The following is a 13921-nucleotide window of genomic DNA, read 5'->3' as shown; positions in this document are numbered from 1 at the left end:
CAATTCTTGTACCTCAGCCTCGCGAGTAGCTGGGATTACAGGGGTGTGCCACCACTCCCGGCTAATTTTTGTATTTTTGGTAGAGACGGGGTTTTGCCATGTTGGCCAGGCTGGTCTCAAACTCCTGGCCTCAAGAGATCCACCCACCTTGGCCTCCCAAAGTGCTGGGATTACAGGCGTGAGCCACCACAACCAACAATAACTTATTTTTTCTTATTTTCCCCAACTTTGTTTCTAAGGGAGAGGTGCCTAGCAAAAATGTGTTTTTGCTAAAGTCATGTAATGCTGGTTTCTACTGAAGCCCTAAATGATGCCACACCATAGGAATTATAGTAGTGTAGTATCTGAAGAGATTGCTCATTATCCTGTTTTAAACCATGAATAAGATATGTGCCATTTGTGATGTACTTAAAAAAATAATTTCACTCATTTCCTGTAGGACCTACTACCACCTACAACTAATTTGCATTTCCTTGGATCCATTTCCAACTTCTTGTGCCTGGCACAGAGCTGTGCTCACAATCCTGGTCACACATCTGCTGAATGAATAAACCACGAATGACTTCTACTGGCAGCAGTGGATTTCCTTACAAAGACACTAACAACTCTGGTAGTTCCCCTAACACTCAAAGTGGATGCCTGGGGCTGTTTCAAGAAATCTCTTTTCTTTCTTAACAATAGCCCATGCTCTTTGATAGTTTAGGGCAGAAAGAGCCTTAGGCCAGTGGTTCACGCTTGTAATCCCAGCACTTTGAGAGGCTCAGGCAGGAGGATTGCTTGAGCCCAGTGGTTTGTGATCAGCCGCGCAACATAGTGAGACCCCATCTCTATGAAAAATGGCACACACCTGTAATCTCAGCTACTTGGGAGGCTGAGGCAGGAGATTGCTTGAGCCCAGGAGTTGGAGAAAATGATCATGCCACTGCACTCCAGCCTGGTCAACAGAGACTGTCTCAGAAAAAAAAAAAAAAAAAAAAAAATAGCATCTCAGTCTTCTTTTTAAAAAAGCAGAGCCAGTTTGTTATTTCCCTCCAATAGACCTCACACAGGCAAAATTGGATTAACCTTTATCCTTGGTTCCTGATACTCTGACATCATTGTTTCATGAATATACTTCTTGTGTTTATTTATTACTCATTTGTTTGTTAATAATATAACAGACATCTCTAAACTCATCACCTAATCCAAGAACCAGAACACCGACAATCCCTTTTATTCACCTCTGTTCTCTTCACTATTCCAGCCCCTTTCTCCCCCATCTGTCTATCCCGAATTTTGTGTTTATAGTTTTGTCACTTTTTAAAAATTAAACTTTTTTATTTTGACATATTTGTAGATTCTCTTGCAGTGAAATCCCATGTGCCCTATACTCAGTTTCCCCCAATGGTAAAACCTTGCAAACCTATGTTCCGTATGATATCACAACCAGAAAGGATATTGACATCAATACAGCCGAGACACAAAACGTTTCCATCACCACAGGGATCTCTCCTGTTGCCCTTTTTTAGTCACAACCACTTCTTGCTCATGCTTTGCCTACCCGCTCCTTTACCCCTGGTGACCACAAATCTGTTCTCCATTTCTGTAATTTTGTCATTTCAAGAACATTATATAAATGTAATCCTACAGCATATAACCTTTTGAGATTGGCTTTTCTTCACAATTCTCTAAAGATTTCATGGAAGTTGTTGCCTGTATCAATAGTTTGCTCCTTTTTTGTTGCTGAGTAGTATTCCATATATGGCAGGGATGTACCACAGTTTGTTTAACCTTGTCAAGGACATCTGGGCTGTTTCCTAGTTCTCGGCTATTACAAATAAAACTGCTATAAACATTTGTGTATCTGGGCATGGTGGCTCATGCTTGTAAGTCCCAGCAGTCTGGGAGGCCAAGGCAGGAAGATTTCATCAGCTCAGGAGCTCTAGACCAGCCTGGGCAATATAGTGAGACCTTGTCTCTAATAAATAAATTAGCCAAGCATGGTGGTGCGTGTCTGTAGACCTAGCTACTCAGGAGGCTGAGGCAGAAGGATTGCTTGATCCTAGGAGGTGGAGGTTTCAGTGAGCCATGATCATACCACTGAACTTCAGCCTGGGCAACACAGTGAGACTCTGTCTCAAAAAAAAATTGTGTACAGAGTTTTGTGTAAACATAAGTCTTCATTTCTTTGGGATAAATGCCCAAGAGTGCAATTGCTGGGACACTTGGTAGTTGAACACTTAGTTTTCTGAGAAACTGCCAATGTGTTTTCCAGAGTGGCTGTATATTTTTAATTCCCACCAGCAATATGTGAGTGATACAATTTCTCTGCATGCTCTCCAGCATTTGATATTGTCATGATTTTTTATTTTATTCATTCTGATAGGTGTGTAATGATATCTTATTATGGTTCTAAATTGCATTTTCCTATTGACTACTAATGTTGAACATCTTTTCAGGTGTTTATTTGCCATCCGTAAATGCTCTTTCGTGAAATGTTTATGTCTTTTGTGCATTTTATAATTATGTTGCTTGCTGTTTTGCAGTTCAGAGTTCTGAGAGGCTTTTTTTTTTTTTTTTTTTTCAAAGTCTCATTCTTTTGCCCAGGCTGGATTGCAGTGGTGCAATCACGGCTTGCTGTAGCCTCAATCTCCTGGGCTTATGTGATCCTCCCATCTCGGCTTCCCAAGTAGCTAGGACTATAGCTGTGTGCCACCGCTTCTGGCTAATTTTGTTTTGTTTTGTTTTACTTTTTGTAGAGATACAGTCTCATTATGTTGCCCAGTCTTGAACTCCTGGGTTCAAATAATCCTCCTGCCTTGGCCTCCCAAAGTGTTGGGATTACAGGCATGAGCCACCATGCCTAGCCAAGAGTTATTTATATATTCAAGATACTAATCCTTTGTCAGATACACGGTTTGCAAATATTTTCTCCCGCTTTATAGCTTGTCTTTTCATCCTTTTAACAACATCTTTCAAAAAGCAAAATCTTTAATTTTAACGAATCCAATTTATCCATTTTTAAAAATGAATGATGCTTTTGGTGTCAAGTTTAAGAACTCTTTGCTTAGCCCTAGATCCTGAAGATTTTCTCCTAGTTTTTCTAAATGTTTCAGTTATACATTTGATATTTAAGTGTGTGACCCATGTTAATTTTTCCATAAAGTGTGAGACTTAGGTGGATGTTCCTTTTTTTTTTTTTTTTTTTTTTGAGACAGGGTCTCACTCTATTGCCCAGGCTGGAGTGCAGTGGTCCGATGTAGGCTCAAACTGCAACCTCCACCTCTCGGGTTCAAGCAATTCTCATGCCTCAACCTCCCAAGTAGCTAGGATTACAGGCATGCACCACCACACCTGGCTAATTTTGTTTTTTTAGTAGAGACGGGGTTTTGCCATTTTGGCCAGGCTGGTCTTGAACTCCTAGCCTCAAGGGATCTACTGCCTCAGTCTCCCAAGGTGCTGGGATTATAGGCATGAGCCACCACACCTGGCCGGTTGTTGGTTTCTTTTACCCATGGATGCTCAATTGTTCCAGTACCATTTGTTGAAAAGACTTATCTTTCCTCCTTTAATTGCTTTTGCAACATTGACAAAACTCAGCTGGCCATATTTGTGTGAGTCTACTTCTGGGTTCTCTATTCTGTGTGTTCTTGATCTGTGTGTCTACCTCTCTGCCAATATCCCACAGTCTTCACTATAGCTATATAATAAGTCTTGAAATTAGATAGACTGATTCCCTCTACTTTCTTCTTTTTCAAGATTGGTTTAGCTATTCTAATTCCTTTGCCTTTCCATATACATTTTAAAATAATCTTGTGTATATATATTTTGGGATTTTACTTACTTACTTACTGGGATTTTGATAGAAATTACATTAAATATGTGTATAATTCTGGAGCGAATTGGCCAGATTGAGTCTTCCATCCATGGACATGTTGTGTCTCTTCTTTGTATCTTTGACATCCTTCATCAATGTTTTGTAGCTTTTGGCAAATAAGCCCTATACATGTTTTGTTAGATTTACACCCAACCACTTTTTGTTGAGTGATTGCAAATGGTATTGTGTTTTTATTTATATGTCCACATGTTCATTGCTAGTATAGAGAGATACAACTGATTTTTGTAGGTGTATCTTATGTCCCGTGACCTTGCTAAACTCATTCGTAAGTTCTAGGAGTTTCTGGTGCATTCCTTGGGATTTTCTGTGTAGACAATCATGTCATCTGCAAATAGGACAGTTTCATTTCTTCCTTTCTGATCTGTATACTTTTTCTTTTATTTTCTTTCCTTATTTCACCAACTAGAATTTCCAGCACTATGTTGAATAAACTTCTGAGAGTGGACATTTTTGCCTTATTCCCAATCTTAGAGGGGAAAGCATTCCATCTGTTATCATTAAGTATAATAATACTAGCTGTGGGGTTTTTGTAGCTGTCCTTTATCAAACTGAGGAAGTTCCCGTCTATTCCTACTTTAGTGGGAATTTTTATCATGAATCATTGTTGATTTTGTTTTCAAATGCTTTTTCTGTATCAATTGATATGACCATGTGATTTTTCCTCTCTAGCCTATTAATATGGTAGATTACATTGATTTTCAAAAATTGAACCAGACTTCCATTCCTGGAATAAACTCTGCTTAGTTATAAATTTTTTTTTCTTTTTTTTTCTGAGATGGAGTTTCACTCTTGTTGCCCAGGCTGGAGTACAATGGTGCGATCTTGGTTCACTGCAACCTCCACCTCCCAAGTTCAAGCGATTCTCCTGCCTCAGCCTCCCAAGTAGCTGGGATTACAGGCATGCGCCACCATGCCTGGCTAATTTTGTATTTTTTTTTTTTTTAAGTAGAGATGGGATTTCTCCGTGTTGGTCAGGCTGGTCTCAAGCTCCCAGCTTCAGGTGATCCACCCACCTCAGCCTCCCAAAGTGCTGGGATTACAGGTGTGAGCCACCGCACCTGGCCAATTTATATATATATATACTGCTGAATTCTTTATATTGCTCAAATCCCTTAGCTGTAATAGGACTATTAAAATTATTTCATATTGGGTGAGTTGTGATAGTTTGTGTTTTTCAAGGAATTGGTCCATTTGATCTAAGCTGTCAAATCTATGTGTGTTTCATTGTCCTTAGTATTCTTTTATTATCCTTTTGTTATCTGCAAGTTCTCTAGTGATAGTCCCTGTTTCATTTTTGATATTAATGTCCTTTGTCTTCTCTCTTTTTTTCCTTGTTGGTCTTGCTAGAGGTTTGTCAATTTCATTGATCTTTTCAAAGAATCAGCTCTTTGTTTCAGTGGTTTGCTTTATTATTATTATTATTTTTACCAGCATCATTGATTTCTACTCTTAATATTATTTTCTTATTTCTGCTTGCTTTGGGCTTATTTTGCTCTTCTTTTTTAGGTTCTTGTGGTGAAAGTTTTGAAACATTTCGTGCTATAAATTTCCCTCTTGGCACTGCTGTAGCACAAATTTGGATATATTGTGCTTTCATTTCCATTTAGTTTAAGGCATTTTATAAAAAGTTTCTTTTGAAACTTCCTATTTGACCCATGGATTATTTAGAAGAGTGTTATCTTGTTGTCCTCTTACCTTTCTGTTATTGATTTCTAGTTTCATTCCATTGTGGTCAGAGAATACACACAGTATGATTCTAATTCTTTAATTTATTGAGGTTTGTCTTATGGCCCAGGATATAGTTTATTTTGGTATACATTTCATGGGTACTTGAAATGAATGTATATTCTTCTGTCATTGGGTGGAGTGTTCTAGAAATATAGATTTGATCCTGTTTGTTGATGATGTTGCTGAGATCTACAGACTTGCTGATTTTTTTGTCTAGTGGTTCTATCAACCATTGTCAGATTTCTTAATTTTTGCCCATCTAGGAGGTGTAAAATGTTAAATTATTGTGATCTTAATTTGCATTTCCTTGAGTTCTAGTGAGATTGGTTATCAAATTATGTTTTTATCCCTAATTGTACTTTTAAAAATATATCATTGATACTTTACCAATGATATAGCTTATGAGTTTGATGCAAAAGTAATTGCGGTTTTTTGCCATAAAAGTAATGGCAAAAGCCACAGTTACTTTGTACCAACCTAATAATTATTCAAATTTATTGCTTTATTTTTCCTTATTTGTTTTTTTCCTGTTTTTGTTTTGTTTTTGTTCTTGTTTTTACATATGTAGTGACCTCTGCCAATGGATCTGAATAGAGATGGGTAATTCTCCTTGTGTATCTCTGCCTGGGACAGTGCCACAAGCAATTAGCCACACACTTAGGTCAAAACCCTTCAATTATTCCCCGTATTGTGACAAATATAATCCAAAACTTTAGGCTGACTTTTAAGTCGTATATGGCACACTTTAAATTTACCTAATCCAGCTGCGTCAATGCCTCCCTATTTCCCAGCTCAGCTTGTTCCTCCCTCCACGCTTTTGGCCACGTCATTTTCTTTGAATACAATGCTGTCAACCAAAATCCTATTTATGCTTTAAATGTGGCTCAAATGCTCCCTCTATGGAGACTTTCTTGATCATTCCAACTGGAAGTGATTGCCTTCTTCCTCTTAACAACAGATTATAGAACGTCTGTCGTATAATGACTGCACGGTTTGGTATCATAATGCACACAGCTGGGAAACCACTGGGTGGTCTCAGTGATTCAGAGCAGAAGTGTCTTGTTTCTTTACATCTATTTTATTGACTTGTAGGCAAAGTGCCTCTCCTTTATTAATATTCTTTTGTTTTTTAGATGGAATCTCACTCTGTCGCCCAGGCTGGAGTGCAGTGGTGCGATCTCAGCTCACTGCAACCTCGGCCTTCCAGGTTCAAGCGATTCTCCTGCCTCAGCCTCCCGAGTAGCTGGGATTACAGGTGTGTACCACCACGCTCTGCTAGTTTTTGTATTTTTAGTAGAGACGGGGTTTCGCCATGTTGACCAGGCTGGTCTCGAACTTCTGATAACCTCAGGTGATCTGCCTGCCTCAGCCTCCCAAAGTGCTGGGATTACAGGCGTGAGCCACTGTGCCTGGCTTCTTTTATTAATATTCTACCTCATGTAGTGAACATTGTTAAAATTCCATCTCAAATGACTATATCCACCAAAAGTGGTGTATTGGACAAACTGCCAACTTGTTCAGCAGAAATATTACTAATATGATAGATTGGAGGAATAAATTATTCAGAATGCTGATAAACCCATGCTATGATGTGATTTCCATATACATGTCAGTTAGATGTGGGAGATGAACTATCAGTAGCAAAACAACTGAAAAAACGTATTTTACTTGTGTATTTATTTATTTTAGATTCAGGGGGTATGTTTGCAGGTTTGTTACATGAGTAAATTATATGATGCTGAGGTTTGGGTTTCTAAGAATCCCATCCCCCAAGTAGTGAACATAGTACATGATAGGTAGTTTTTCAACCCATTTCCCCTCCCTCCCCTACTCCTTTTGGAATCCCCAGGGTTTATTGTTCCCATAATTGTGTCCATGGGTACCCAATGTTCATCTCCCACTTATAAGTAAGAACATGATAGTTCATTTGATTTTCAGTTTCTGCATTAAATTGCTTAGGATAAAGGCCTCCAGTTGCATCCATGTTGCTGTAAAGGATGTGATTTCATTCTTTTTTATGGCTGTATAGTAATCCGTGGTATATATGAACCACATGTTCTTTATCCAGTCCACCATTAATGGGCACCTAGGTTGATTCCATTCTTTGCTATTGTGAATAGTGCTGTGATAAACATATGAATACAGGTATCTTTCTGATAGAATGGCTTATTTTTCTTTGGGTATATTCCCAGTAATGGATTGCTGGGTTGAATGGTAATTCTACTTTTAGTTTTTTGAGAAATCTCCAAACTGCTTTCCACGGGAACTGTACTAATTTGCATTCCCAACAACAGTGTATAAGCATTCCCTTTTCCATGAAACCTAACATCTGTTTTTTTTTTTTTTACTTTAATAATAGCCATTCTTACTGGTATGAGATGGTATCTCATTATGGTTTTGATTTGCCTCTCTCTGATGATTAGTGGTGTTGAGCGTTTCAAAAAATCTATTTTAAAAGTCTGATTTTTGGCCAGGCACAGTGGCTCATGCCTGTAATCCCAGCACTTTGGGCAGGCCGAGGCAGGCGGATCACCTGAGGTCGGGAGTTTGAGACCAGGCTGACCAACATCGACAAACCCCGTTTCTACTAAAAATACAAAATTAGCCAGGCGTGGTGGCACATGCCTGTAATCCCAGCTACTTGGGAGGCTGAGGCAGGAGAATCACTTGAACCCGGGAGGCAGAGGTTGTGGTGAGCTGAGATCACGCTATTGTACTCCAGCCTGGGCAACAAGAGCAAAACTCCGTCTCAAAAAAAAAGTCTGACTTTTATTGTGAGTCAAAGTGGGCAACACTCCACTGAATTTTGAACTTTTGTATCTTCAAGCTAGTTAGCTGATGGCAGATTTTGGAGTAATTATCGTTAGCTGATAGTTTCAGTGGTCTGCATAATATAAAGGGATTTACAAAGAATAAGTCTAAATACACCTTTATATCATTATGATTTTATTATTATTATTATTTACAAAGTTCCCAAGAGCTAGAATGTTATGTCATTTTTTAAAGTAAGTGATTTCAGGCAAGTTTCATACAACATATCTATATATAAAAGTAGCCATGAATTTTTATATTTTGCATGGATACAATTTTATATACCAGGCAATTCCAGACTTCATTAAAAATTTAATCATAAATTTTTAAGTCACAGAAGACTAGAAGAGATTCCTAAAAATGAAGATTCTTATTACAAAAAGGGACATTACAGAAAATTTAAAAATTCAGAAAACAGCAATGATAATTATTGATCATTAATAATAAATTATTATATATTTCATTAATACATAGTGAAAATAATTAAGTTATTGTTACCACCAATAATCCCTTTACCCAGAGACAACTGCTGATAACATAGATCTTAGAGAGATTGTCCTAGAACTTTTTTTGGTTTGTGTCTAGGCAAGATTATACCTGAGGTTTGGTTTTTGTTTTTCTTTTAAGGAAGGACTCTGCAGTGCTTTCAGCGTTCCAGGACTTAACAACACTGATGATCGGCAGTTCTTTGCGTTTATTTTTGGTCCTACACGTTGTTCCTCAAACCCATTTCCTCTTGTTCTTTCCCCAACAGAGGCAGAGAAGCATTGGCCTCGAGCTCCACCTGTGATTTTCCTACAGAACTAAACTACCACACCTTAACCTGCTCTCCTCAGGGGTGAATCAATTCAGTGTCTTTCCTCTTGGCAGGTGAGTCTCATTCTCCAATTGTTTTGCCACTTTGGGGCATCCCTTGAGCCTTCTGAGAGGCTGAGCGCAAGGCATATTTCTTCTAACAACTAGCTCACTTTATTGACATTCACCTACCTGAAAGCAGGAAGCTGGATCAGATAACTTTGGGGACTTCCTTTCAGTTATGACTTTATGTGGGCCCTCTCGGGACCTGGCTTAGGATTCTGCTCATGGCAAATATTTGGTAAGCCTTACTGGTTGTATGACTCATGAGTGTGGTTCCTAATAAGAGTCACAAAAAACAGTAAAAGCAGTTCCAGGAATTTGCTGCTTACTCAGTAGTGGTGGATGCAGCAGGGAAAATAATGCAGGCTTCCTGCCCATTTCCCAGCCACTTCTCCGTATATGCACCTGGTCACAAAGGGATGGTCACAAAGACCGTAAGACAGACCCCAGAGACCCCAGGCAACGTGTTGCCCGGCAGGGAGCATGTCCTGCGGATGGTGTTCCTCAAGGAGCACAGGCTTCTTAGGGGCGGCTTTCACTCAACTTGGAAGGGAGGTCTAGGTAGAGGGGCTCACTCAAGTGGACTCCTTCTCATTTCCTCGTTTCTTTCTAAGTGTGATGGCATTGAGACTGTGCTTTGCTGCACCCCAGTGCCGGTGAACCTATGAAATACAGCCGTGCTCACTCTGTGCCTCACATGGAATCCCTCTAGAAGTAACTGGGAAGTCAGAGCAGGAGGGAGCCCAAGCAGTGGAGTGATGGGGACAAAATGAGCATCTTTTGAGAGCTCAGACTCATCAACATTCAACCTTTGCAGAGGCACTCAAGGCCTTTACTTCTGCAGAAAGTGCCTGGACTAGTCTGTCAAACACCTTCCAAAACTGGCCCTTTATTCTTTGGAAAGTTATTCACTACTCCCGTTATTCATCTTGCTCTTGTGTCTCTGACATTTTATTTAAGCTCATACCACTTGCTCAGAACACCCCCAATCAACCTCTATCTTCTCTCATCATTCTCAGGGCTCCTGAAATTACCTCTTCCAGGAAGTCTTCCCTGACTAACAAGAGCAATGAAACTTCCTGGCTTCCTTCTACACTAACCGCTCTCCTCAAATAACTTCCTTTTTGTTTTCACAGAACATAAATGCTGCAATTTATTAGTTTAATGTGTGTTTTCAGACTCTCAGGAAGGATGTAATTATAGATGGTGACTTCTGAGAAGTAGGATGGTGTCCAGCTTGATGTGCAAATGACCCCAACATATCAGCAGCAAACAAAGGCTGTTGCCACAGGTGTGACTTTGCAAGTAATTGCTCAGACTTTGCCTTCAGAACCTGTTCTATATTTCCAGTGGTGCTGCTTATATGTGCAGCATTAGCCAGATCCTTCAGTAGTATTCATTCAACAAATGCTTATTGAGAGCCTTTTATGAGCCAAGCACTGTTAGGTACTGGAGATGTAGTGCCCATTGAATTTTTCTTTGAGAAATTTTATTTTTACCAAGCTCCCAAGAGCTAGAACTTTATGTCATTTTTAAAGTAAGTGATTTCAGGCAAGTTTCATAAAACAAATCTATATATAAAAGTCACCCAGGCTGCAGTGATCTCAGCTCACTGCAACCTCCGCTCCCCACCACTCCCCCACCCCGCCTGCCAGCTCAAGTGATCCTCCCACCTCAGCCTCCCAAGTGGCTGGGACCACAGGCGTACACCACCACACCCAGCCATTTTTTTTTTTTTTTTTTTTTTTTTTTAGTAGAAATTGGGTCTCACCATGTTGCCCAGGCTGGTGAGCTCTCAAACACCTGAGCTCAAGTTATCCACCCACCTCAGCCTCCCAAAGTGCTAGGATTACAGGCATGAGACACTGTGCCTGGCTGAAATTTTTAAGATTATTGTAGTGGACCACCAATTTGGTGGCCCACACTGAACTATTTCTCTAAGTATTTATACCCTTGTGTAGTCTCCTACCCCTCTTGATTTTGAGCTGGGCTGTGATCTGCTTTAATTAACAGGATATAGTAGAAGTGGCATTGTGCCAATTCCAGGTGTAAGGCCAGGAAGAGCTGGCAGTTTCTGCTTTTGTGGTTTTGAGATCTCTTAGCTACCATGAGCATAGACCTGCTACTCTGCTGGAGAAATCGTGTGGAGAGTCCACTTGGAGAGGGAGTGGCCCTGAGACTACAGGGAAAGGGAGAAAAGCTCAGACATTCCAGTGTCCCAAAGAACCCAGTCTCCAGCCAACCCAACCGAATACAGACACATGAGTGAACACCAGCAACACCAGCAGACCATCCAGCTAAGCCCAGTTCATATTATAGAACTGTGAGCAAATAACCACTTGGTTGTTTTAAGCCACTAGTTTGGGGATTTTTTTTTTTTAATACGAGCAACTGGTAACTTAAAAATCTCATCACTTCTGAAGACAGGAGAGTAATATACGATCTTCCAAAGCAGTTTCAAGATACTTTGATAGATTACATGTTTAGACGTTTAAAATCAAGCAGAGGCCAGGTGTGGTGGCTCACACCTGTAATCCTAGGCATTTTGGAAGGCCAAGGCAAGAGGATCATTTGAGCCCAGGAGTTCGAGATCAGCCTGTACAACACAGTGAGACCTCGCCTGTACAAAAAAAAAAATTTTTTCAACAAATAAAATAAAACAAGCAGAGTCATGGTAGCAATAAACCTTAAAAACAAAACAAACAAACAAAAAACTAGCCCATATCAAGTTCTTAGGTAAGAATTAGCAAGTCCATCTTCCCTAAAATAAACTATGAAATTAATGCGATCCCCCAAAATTACCAACAGGATATCCTTGGCATCTCAGCCAAGCTGATATTAAAGTTCATGTAGGGAAATAAATAAGCCAAAGTAGCCAGGAACTTTATGGAAAAATAGTAATAACAAGTGGAGGAAGATAGTCCTAAGAAAAAATAAATCTATCATGATGCTATACAAGTTAAAGCAGCACGGTATGAGCATACGAAAAGAACAGACTAGGAATAGATCTAAATATATATTCGATTTTATTAGATGAAAAATGCGGCCTCTCACATCAGTGAGGAAAAGGAGGTACTATTCAATAAATGGTGTCAGAACAGGTGGTTAGCTCTCTGGAAGAGAATGAAAGGATCAGATGTCCCCCATAAACAACTACTCTACTCAGTAGGAAGAAAAAACCCCACAAAACAATAGCATTAGTTCAGTTCAGAAAATCCAGTTCAAGCCAATTATTGAAACAGTTTTTGGGAGGTAACACTGTCTCTATGGGAAGACTTGGTATTTTTCAGATTTCCCTGCTGTTTATCAAGATGGCATATGGGTGTAGGGAGAAGAAGAGGTGCTGGAGCCATCTATCCAGGTCCCTGTACTCTCTCTGGCCCTCTGGTCTCCACAGCAAATGCCCCTGTCCACCTCGTCTCTGGGCACATCTGAGGATAACGTCTGTGGGTAGTTTATTGAATTTGTTCTAGGCTTGTGTCCCCCACAGACCACCTGGCTCATCTCAGCTCCCAGCGGCACTGCGTTACCCCTGAGGTTGGCTCTTCTTCAATGTCCAGACCGCTGAGTCACTCTGCAGTCCTAAAATGCAGAGTGATTGGGTCACTCTCCATGGTGTCCATGAGAGGCTGCCGGCCACCTCGGTGGGGTCCTCCCACAATCCTCCACGTGGCACGTGGGGATCTCCAAATGCCTTCTGTGCAACAACAGAGCCGAGCCCGGTCCCAGGGGCTGAATGGTGTCCCTCCCTCTGATGGACACCAGCACAGCATGGTCTTTCCCGTCCTGTCTCTTCTTGGTGGGTGAAGAGCACAGGGACAGTGTGCTTCCTGGCTGTGTCCTCTCAGAGGCCCTCCAGTCCAGTCTACTCCAGCCTTGGAGATGACTGCCCAGAGAGGGAGGGCGGGCTCTGGGTCGCCCAGCTTCATCCTCTTCATCTTGCGCAGTTCACCAGAGGCAGAAGGGATGAAGGTTCCCCGATCGCCTTCTCTCCTAGACTGCCCCTAGAGCTAGTCCACCAGGCTTGGCTCCTAATGTGTTAAATGGGGGTGAATGGAATTTAGAAAATCTCTTTTTCTGAAAACTATATATGGCTTTCAAGACTTGCCTTGAGACTCACAGCTGTTTCACAACCCTTTGTTCCAGGCAGGGCCCAGGATCCCCTTCCGAATTACTGAGGGGCAGTAAGTCCCACCACTCAGCACATGGCAGGAAGGTCACTAAACCAGGGAAATGAGTATCAGTCAAGTTAATGTTTCCAAAAACATTCTCCTTGTAACAGACACTACCTAAATTTGGAAAAGTGATACAATTTCAAGCAGCAGTCAACTAAAACGATTCCTTCTGCAATTTAGGTTAATATCATAACTATACCAGTGGAGAGAAAGGACAATGAATTAGACGTGTGGCACATACTTCTCTCAAATACTTTATGACTCAGCTGTCTGGAAGTTGTTTTGTAACCTTCTTCAATTCACACGTCACCAATTCAGAATTTATTATAATTATAATCCTGAACAATCAGGACTGTTAGCTTCCCACGATGAAAGAATGACTAACTATGATGATTTATATTTCCCAAGAAATTAACAGCAAAAGTTCATATTTAACCTCATTAAGATAATAAATTGCTTTAAACAACTTTGG

This window comes from Pongo abelii, chromosome 1, assembly GCF_028885655.2.
Source record: "Pongo abelii isolate AG06213 chromosome 1, NHGRI_mPonAbe1-v2.0_pri, whole genome shotgun sequence".
Classification (NCBI taxonomy): domain Eukaryota; kingdom Metazoa; phylum Chordata; class Mammalia; order Primates; family Hominidae; genus Pongo; species Pongo abelii.
This window is presented reverse-complemented; position numbering follows the sequence as displayed.